Source organism: Chenopodium album, chromosome 3, assembly GCF_948465745.1.
Source record: "Chenopodium album chromosome 3, dcCheAlbu1.1, whole genome shotgun sequence".
Lineage (NCBI taxonomy): Eukaryota > Viridiplantae > Streptophyta > Magnoliopsida > Caryophyllales > Amaranthaceae > Chenopodium > Chenopodium album.
Window position 1 is genome coordinate 54,602,432 of NC_137836.1, and position 10,513 is coordinate 54,612,944.

Here is a 10,513-nt window from a genome sequence, read left to right on the forward strand (position 1 = left end):
ATGTCAATTATGATTTCTATGATGCCTTTTATTGTCTTTCCTAATATTTATGTTAGTATCATGTTAGGGTTAAAACTTTGATTTTTATTGTTAAGTGACATGCTAGGGTTTTGACAAGAGGAAAACTAGGTCGTTATCTAATCTCCTCTCGATTAAACTAAATTTATAAACACTTAACAAACCTAAATACGAGTATAGAGGCAAGTCAAGGGTCGAACCCAAAGGAACGGTAATGTTCAAGCACTTTCAATTGTGCGCCTAAGCTAGGTCGAAGACGAAGGTAAGAGAGAATACTAACAACTAACAAAACAATTAACCAAAGAAATAAAACACTAGGAACGGGGATCAATAAGTAATCATGTCAATTGCAACAACTTGGGAAGAGCATGCCAATCAAAGGTTGTGAGGACTAATGATAAGAGCAATCAATAGGAATCAAAGAGCTATCTCCTAATTGTTAAGCTATGGTTCACTATGAATAACAAACTAAGAGAATCACAATCAAAACCAATTGATAATTGCAATTCCTAAATCAATTGTTCATGTCATTAGCAATGACAATGCAATCTAGCATAATTCTCAAGGCCAAATTGAATTACACACATGCAAACCTTCACTAATCACTTTAATCTCAACAATCAATCAACACAATTCCCAAATTAATCACAATTCATCAATCATACAAGTTTCACCCAATTCCTAGCCAAACAACTATTCAAGAATCATCATCTATCAACTAACAACTATAGAGAACAAGAATCAACAAAATATCAAGAACAATTACTCTAATCAAACATCAAATATCAAAATCAAACCAAACAAACATCAAATTAAACAAAGCAATTGAATGAGATAGAGTTTAGAAATGCTCATTGATAATTAAGAAGATCTCCAACACAATTGTCAAACTTGCATCTTCAATCTCTCAATCACCATTGAAATTCCTCACTTACTCTCTCTAAAACTACTCCTAATCTACCCTAATCTAGAGAGAGAAGCTCTCAACCTAAGAGAAAGAAAACTATTCTAAAAATAAAGAATTACATGAATGAAGAATAAAGGAAACCAAAAACTATATAAACAAAAGGAGAAAAGAAGCTTAAAATCGTAAAAGACCCAGAACCCCGCCCGCGGAGAAATAGGCCGCGCCCGCGGAGGGGAACGGACAACCCGATAGCCGCGCCCGCGGGGCCAAGTCCCGCGCCCTCGGGGAGCCCTCGGGACAACCGCGGGTGCTTACTGCCCAAATACGGCAGTTTTGGAGCTGCAGCAACCCCGCGCCCGCGGCAGTTTTCCAGGGCCAACTTCAGAAGGCTGTAACTTCCGATCAAAGAATTGTATGAAGGCGTGCAACCTATCATTGGAAAGCTCTTCAAGTCTAGTTTCCAACCCAACTTGAATCACCCTAATCCGATCTGTAGAACTTGAGATATGACTAAAACAATGTAAAAAGGTCTTATTTGATACTTTGCAATCCTTCGTTATCCTTTGTTTCAAACTCAAATTCAATTCCGAAAAGTGCATATTGATCCTAGTGGGTGATATTTTCAATTCCCATGCATATAGCCCGCGACGTACCTACAAAACAAGACAAAGAAACGGAGAATCAAGAGAAGTAGCCGAGAAATGAATAAAATGATAAGAAAGCCATTAAAAGCATGCATTTCTCTAAACTAACACAAAAACACGCGAATCGAGCATTATTCTCTAAAAACACGACATAAACGACTACAAAGGAGCATAGAAATATAAAGAAAACATAGCCTAAAGGTGCCATAAATGGCACGGATCAGGTTTGTTATTAATCTTGTTAGTATCATGCCTAGGATCTTGCTATTATTATGCTTTAACATTAACATGATTATGATAATTATGATTCATGATTATTATTATGATTTTGATTATTTTGATTATTATTATGTTGCTTGATTTTTATTGTTATTGCTTGATCACACCTTTTATGCATGTTTAAAGGGAATTCGTACTTGTAATCAGGCTTAATAAGATAATTAATAATAAAGCTTGTTTAGGGTTAATTTGATTATAATTCAAGCCATCGCCAATAATAGTTTGTTTGTGCATTAATATTCAACCAACATAGATAAACAGGTTTAGGGTTAATCCTATTGTTTGCATGTTAGTCAGAAAGCGCACATGAATACGATCAGAATAAAGTAGAGGCCTATTATTAGGGCAGGTTCAATCTCTTTTAGGTTGGATTTGTACCTTCATCCCCGAACCCTATTTGGTTCAAGACCTTATTGGAGTTGACGATCTATTGGATCGTTAAGGGGTGTAACCTTCACCTCGTGAACGATTTACAAGTTCCTAAAACTTGTTGGTGACTCTTTTTCTCTATCTTCTTTCCCTTTGGACGCCACCGTACTTTAGTGTATGATCACAGTGGGGTTCAAGCTAGGGGTAACGCTTGAAATATTCCCTACACCTTGCATTCTAGAGAGAAGTCAGAGCTTTTAGAGAGAGAAAGATATTTCTTTCCGGATTCTTCGAGAGCTCTGCCGCACATTCAAGTTTTCCATCCAATACCTTGAGTTTTCCGGCCTTTCTTCAACTAAGACCTCCCAATCACTTCTTTAAGTTTTTCAACTTTCTGTTTGGACTAAGGTAACCGAAGAACTCGGACGTGGGGACCAACCCCTCAAACACAAACACATCCACCACCACTACTATTGACGGTAGTGCGTGCTCGATGATCGAGGTGGCTACCTCTTTTGAAGAGCGCCAGAACCAATTAGGCACCTCCACTTCTAGGAGGGGTCTGAGCGTAACCGTGCTTCATTTTCTAACTCGATCCTGGGAGCGGACGAGTGACCGTCTTATTTGCCCCATTCTCCTCCTAGGACGGTCGCAAGTCAATCTGAACAAGATCAGCCCAAGCAGTCATTGCACCACCACCGTATTCTATTTGGCAAAAATTGGCCACAATCTTCGGTGACTGCTCAGGCACTATACCAAAATCATCAGGCCCTTCTACTGAGGCCGGGCGAACTCTTGCTCCCCCCTTCTCTCAAGCTCTTAGGTCGGCCAGACCTAGGACCGGCATAGTAATTGTCAAACCCACTGACTACCCCCACCCGGTTCCATTTGGAAGTCAAGGTTCTGGGGCTGGGGCAAAAGACAAGGGCAAAGCCCCTTTAATGACCGAAGGACCAGTGATGGCGGAGCCAAGGCACAGCTCGGTCGGAGGAAGTTCTGCTGAGGCGGACGAGTTGGACAGGGTCTTATCTCAAGACTTTGGATCAGGAAAGGACCCTGAACCTCAATCGGCCGAACAACAGGCTGAGAAGATTATACAATAAATCCCTCTCAAACCTCCGGCTCGGTCGCCACCTCGGAGGATCCCAGGAAGATCCGCCAAGGCTTTAATCTATATAGGATGGCCTTTAAAGTCGGCCTTCGCTTTCCTCTTCACCCATTTGTCCAGGAGCTGCTGGACGAATATCAGATAGCTTTGACCTAACTATCATCGAACAGTTGGGTTAACATTTTTGGTTACTTGGTGACCTTTCTTTGGATAGGCTTTACCCCCATCTTTCCCGTCTTCTGTGCCTTTGCACAATATGACAAAGATAGAGGCGGAATCGGACGGGTAGTTTGTTCTGAGCACCCGGCTGGAATTCATGGTGACCCTACTCAAGCCGTCCAAGTAACGCGACTGGAAGCGGAGGCTCTACCTCGTCCAGACGGGGGACCGTGAGTTCAATAAGAAGATGAAAAAATTTAACTCCTCTCCCCTCCAACTTGGACGAGGGGATCACCGGCCGACTCGCCCCCCCCCCCCTCCCCATTCAGCTAGACCACGCCGATCAACTTTACTATTTCAGGGTCAAGCGAGAATTTATAGGGAGGCGCCGGGTATCCGTCATTCCAAGGTCTATTCCCTTAGTTATCTGGCTAAGGGATCCTATCTTCATGTCCTCCTTTGGCATACTCAAGAATTATTCCCAAGGTTGAACTTCGCTATACGCATTGTCCTTTTCTTTCTTTGAAAATTTTTCTAACTCCTAATGCTTTGTTATTTTCAAAGGAAGCTGCGACCAAGCTTGACCTAGTGTAGACGGGAAACATGGACATGAAAGAGTTCAACATGGAGTGTTAAAAGTTCATGCGAGCTCAATATGAGGCGGCAAAGGGGGTACAACTGCTCTCTTTGCCTTGATTTTTTATTTTTTTTACCTCCGACCTGCGTACTTGGAGTAGCATTGCATTACTATTTGGTTCTGACAGTAGTCCTGGGTGAGTGAAATTAGAATGTAGGTTCTTTCCTACACCCCTACTCGAACAGGGGTAGAGTACCTTTGGCCGACCGAACTTGAATTCAATGCTCTTTACTTCATTGCAACTCTAACGGTGGTTTCTAACAGAACCCTTTTTCTTGTTTTTCTAGTCAGCTACCCCTAGGCCTGCGAGGAAGCGATCGGCGCCTGCTTCAAAAGATGACAAGTCGTCCAAGGCTCGCAAGGTTTCGGCATCCTAGACGCCGACGGCCAAGGCTAGGTCGCGGGTTATGTCGGCGCAACCAAAAGGAGAACAACCCCAGCTGGCATCTAGTGGGGACTCTAGGCCCTCGGAGCCACCTTCTTCCGAGGTGGCCAAAATGAATCCGTCCACAAGGACGGATGGGATGTGCCGACCCTAGACAACACGGCCGGCCATGACTCAACTCCGCATGTTGAATTTTTGGGAACTAAGCCTCCTAGTTCCCAAACTGAAGAAGAGCTGCCCTCCCCGCTCAAGGTGGCCGAGCAGGCCCAGCTGGCGCCGCCTCTTGTGGGGTGTCCGCGCTTTTCAAATCTCTCATAAGGTACTTGTACCTCTTCGTCCTTTTCCGTTATGATTTTTTCTGTTCTTCAGAGCTTTAACTTGTTTTTATTTTGCAGAGCCTTCTGAGGATTTGGACCTTCGTGCCCCTAGTTCTTACTTAACTGGGCCAACGCAAGACTTTCCGGGACGCCATTAAAAAGGTCGTCCAGGCCGAGACTCAGGAAAAATACCGGGGTATCCATGATGGACACCCTGGTCCAATGATCAACGGCTGTGTTGAGGTAATCTTACGGCTCATTAACAAATCTACTTAGCCAAAATTTTGTTATTTCGTTTTCCTTTACTAATTCCTTTTGTTCATGCGCAGCTTCTCCTTAGGATCTTTGCCTTCTAGGACTGGCATCCAAGGAAGAGGCAGGAGCTCGAGGCGGCATGGACGAATCTCCATAAGCTGCATGACGAGAACACTGGCCTACTGGCCGTAGAGACGGCTCGCCATCAAACGACGATGAATGCTCTGTCCGAGAAAGTTACTCGGCAGAATGAGGACATCGTCAAGATGGGTGATGCTCTTAGGCTGGAGAGACTGGCGAACGAGGCCTTTACCAAGGAGAGGGACGAGGCCATCACACTTGCGGCCAGTAGGCAAGAAGCGGTCGAGGCCTTGGACCAGCTAAGGGTTGAGCTGGAGACCATTCGGGAAGCCTTGACCGCAGCTCTTCAGGATGCGGACGAGAGCAACCAGGAGGCCGAGCGTCTGAGGAAGGAGGTAGAAGAGCTTAAAAATCAGCTAAGTGCTCCAAGGCATATTCCTCTAGCAGACATCGTCTGCATCGAACAAACGACAATCACTCGCCTTAAAAACCGTTTTGAGGACGTCTTTGCCATGATGGTGGAACCGGAAAAAATTGCTTTTTATTATGAGCGGTTCACCAGAAGGCTGGATTTCCTCACCATGAAGGAAGAGTGCGAGGCTGTCGGTCAATCCTTCTCTCCCTTTATCAAGACTCCCGTCTACAACGAAAATGAAGCCGAGGGTAACGATGAAGAGGCAGCCGAGGATGAGGTCCCCCTTGATGATAAAGCGGCCAATGCCGATGAAGCGGCCAATGCCGATGTAGCGGCCAATGCTGATAATGGGGGTGATGATGCGGCAGAGAGAGGAGCCTCTTCTGCAGCTTGTTTTAAGCTTTTTGTCTTCAATCTTTTTATTTTCTATCTCTTTCGTTTTTTTTTATGAACAATTTTTTTATTGGCCGCCTGTTTTAAGCGGTCATTGTAAGGATTCCACCGCCTTCTGAGCGGTTTTAATTATTAAATCAATTTGTCGCCTTCTAAGCGGTTTTCAGCATTTTTGTACTTTGCAATTTTTATGAATTTATATACTTTTTTTGCTTATTGCTCATTTGTACGAGTACTGGGGGTATGCCCCTTTATTCGGCGTTTGCTTAGTCAAAATTCCAGGTGGTTTAATTAACTTAGTAGATTTATACCTTGAAGGGTATGTGTGGGGAATATATTTCAAGCCTTAATCCCACTAACTTGAACCCCATGTGATCATACACTAAAGTACGGTGGCGTCCAAAAGGGAAGGAGATAGAGCAAAAGAGTCGCCAACAAGTTTTTTAGGAACTTGTAAACCGTTCACGAGGTGAAGGTTACACCCCTTAACGATCAAAGAGATCGTCAACTCCATAAAGTCTAGAACCAAATAAGGGTTCGAGGATGAAGGTACAAATCCAATCTAAAAGGGATTGAACCTGCCCTAATAATAGGCCTCTACTCTATTCTGATCGTATTCATGTGCGCTTTTTAATTAACATGCAATCAATAGGATTAACCCTAAACCTGTTTATCTATGTTGGTTGAATTTAATGCACAAATAAACTATTATTGGCGATCACTTGAATTATAATCAAATTAACCCTCACAAGATTATTAAATATCTTATTAAGCGTGATTACAAGTACCAATTCCCTTTAAACATGCAATAAAAGGTGTGATCAAGCAATAACAATCAAAAATCAAGCAACAATAATAAACAATATCATGAATAATAAAATTATAATTATAACAATAATAATCATAAATCATAATAATAATAATATTCATAATCATAAATTATAACAATTATAATAATAATCATGTTCATGTTAACATTAAAGTCTAATAATAATAGCAAGATCCTAGGCATGATACTAACAAGATTAATAACAAACCCTAGCATGTCACTAAGCAATAAAAATCAAATCTTTAACCCTAACATGATACTAACAATCATAAATATTAGGAAAAACATAGGAAGCATCATAACAATCATATTTAATATTAAAATTACCCTAGACATGTTACTAGGAATATCATAATAACAATATAAACATGATTTCTACATCATAATATCAATAAAAACCATTAAAGCACTTACTTTGATGCTTCGTACCTCTTTCTAATAACAAAATACACACGTTAGTAACTTCAAGGAAAATAATAATCAAAACAATTAAATAATTGAAATAGGGATTTGGGACAAAACCCTCAGAAATTAAACCTTTCACGTCTAGGGCGAAAGGCAACTTCGAATATGGATAGGTGTTTCTAGATCTTGTGAATGCGGAATTTTGTATGAAAAAACAAGGTAAGAATTAAGAGAAAGAATTGAAAGATTGAAAAATGCTAATTAAAACTGATTGTAGATGAATAAAGATGAATGAAAACGGAGTTTTTAATACGATATTTATAGAGAAAATCAGCCAAAAAGATAAAATAAACAAAACAGAGTCTGACGCACAAAAAACAGAGTTGGCGCAAACCCTGGCTAGCTGGCGCCAGGCACCAACACTAGCGCCAGGCACCAACACTAGCGCCAGGCGCCAATGGCTAGCGTCAGGCGCCAGGCCTGGTTCCAGGCGCCAAAGCCTGGGGTCAAGAGCCAAGCCTATTTCCAACGCGTTTTCGAAAATCAGATAAGTTTGCCGTACTGGAGGATAAAATCATATAATTCCCTCGAAAATGCTATTTGAATTTTATTAAAACTCTGAAAAGTCAATTTATCAATGCTAATTGAATTAGGAATGAAAAGAACCTTCTAGAAGACTCTAGAATACTAAAACCATTCCTAATTGCATTAGGAATGGTAAATCATATTAGGCCCTCCCCTAGATCATTGGGCCGCACATAAAGCTCAAACCGGGCCCAGTTTAATAAATTGGCCATAACTTCCTCAATATTCATCGGAATTGGGCTTATAATATATCGTTGGAAAGGTCTTTGCAAGCCCCATCCAACTACACTACTGTTGGACCCATATCATGGACAAACAAAACTGGATTGGCTTTTGTCTTAAAATAAGATTTCAAAAACAGAGAGAAGAGAAAAGAAATTAAAACTATACGCAACACTAGACTTTCCACACTTTCGCTTCATTCGATTATGATTCGACGCGAAAGGTACTCATCACTGGGTTTGGTTTTGGGGAGACACAAATGGGTGTCTACAGAAGCCCCCACTTTGACTGAGTTTGCTGAAACGCAAGTTTCGAAAACAAAAGGCAAAGTAGCGATAGGGACGGAGAATGATTCAGAACGTTCTGCGATCCAGAATCACTCTTGTAACGCCGATACCTGCAAACTAGCGTTATTTAAACAGATAAAAGAGTTAAGAAACGCGTATCTTGCACTGTCGAGCACACGTCTCTGAAAGTAACCGATTTGTTACCGCTTCACTATTTTGATGACCTCTTACAAGCTAGAGAATTCCATCCCGCTTGAAAACCGCTACGCCTGTAACTGCTTCCAATTGGAAGATTGCTTCGCCTGAAACGATCCTCCTCTGCATTAATAATATTCCACGTCCAAGGAAATACCATCGAAGATTTCTTCTATTGAAACAAATCTCCATCCGCATTGATAATATTCCACGTCCAAGGGAATACCATCGAAGATTGCTTCTCTTGAAACAATCTCCAGTTCTTTGTGACAACTCTCCACAAGCTAGGGAATGTTGCCGAAGATTTCCTCGCCTGAAGCTATCCTCATTCGATGCTAATTTTCTAAAGGAAATTAGCGAAGATCTCCGCCTGTCGATCTTTAAAAGCTCGCCTGAACTTTGCTCCTGCTATGCCAGTACGTCAACGGTTTGCTGCTTGTGAACCATTATGTCGGTGCCTCTGCTATTTATGAACCAGTATGTCGGTGCTTTTTCTTTTGAACCTGTATGTCGGTGCCTTTTATTAATGAACCTATATGTCGGTGCTTTTTGCTAATGAGCCAATGCTTAGGCGCTTTAAGCTAAGCGAGACGATCTTTCATCAGGTCGATCACTTAGGTAATCAAGCCGATTACTAAATCAAGTCAAATTGCTCAGATGGGCTAACTGGCATACCAAGGAACCCAAAAATATGTTGCAGAAAGGTAAAACAACCTCGTCAGGTGGCTGGGTGCTCTAGAGCCACTGAAAAGCCATCAGCGCCACACAGCTGGCCTTAGCGCCAGGCGCCAAGCCAAATTCGTGACGCCAATGCATAGGGCTTGGCGCCAGCACGGGGATTTCCTTAAATACCCCTTTCCTCTTCATTTTGCTGGCTGCTCGTCGCGAATTTGCTCGAAAAAATTCAAAAACTTCAATTGCTCGTTTCTCAACCAAATTTGCTCAAATTCGTTGCAAGTCAAAGATCTTTTCATCTATTTTCCCGATCTATGTAAGTTTTCTTCAAACTCACATCTGTTTTCATGAATTTTTGGCATGTTTTATTCACGAATTTCATGAAAATTCGAAATTTATAATGCTCAATTTGCTTTGTTTGTCAAGTTTTATGCCATGAAATTGCTTGATTATGTTTATATATTGCCTTGGGAGTAATTTGAGACTTGTTTGACTCAATTTGGTGAAGAAATTAGCAATTTGCCATTGTTGGACCTCTTAAGGTCGTGAAGAACAACGTGACTTGTTCTTGATGTTTTTGCTAGCAATTCTTGTCCAATTTGTCACAATAATTACTATAGTGTTGCAAGAAATTGTGTGATTGCTTGAAAAATGCCATTATGCTCAATTTGAATTTGTGCTCTATTTTAGTACTACGTACTCTGTTTTTTGCGAACATAGTATCATGCGGCTAGGCGAACCTTAGACACTATAGAACCTCAATTTATGATATTTTTGCACAATGTAGCATGGCTAGACAGCGAGGTTCAGGTTCACGGTCCCGAAACACCAGACGGGAGCATAAGCCCGTAAAGGATGACGCCACACCTTCCACTTCGCTTGGTCGACTTCCGGAGTGGGATGAGCGGACCCTGTTCTTCGCCCCCGTCCACCACATTTCTAAGAGGGTGAGACGGGGCATCACCCCTGGGAGGACGCGGCATCATGGCTCTTGCTATGATGGCTTGGGCGATTTGTACAGGATGTACATCGCCAGGGATCTTGAGACGAGACTCCTATGGGAGTCTTGCGGGCTAGCTACTCTATTCGAGACCTCTGAGGCTATGGTTGCCTCCAGCGGGGGTCATCATGTAGTGCGCGCTTTGGTGGAGTTCTTCTGGGATACCACCAACACTTTCCATTTCCCTTGGGTCGAGATGATGGTCACCCCTACAAACTTTAGTCTCATCACAGGACTGGAGTTCACCTCTGTTCCACTGCCGTTTGACGGTGGAATCGACGTCTTTTTTTCGGAGTTCGAGGAGCTGTTGGGGCCGATCGCTATTCGGGCCCTAGCTGAGGTCGAGAC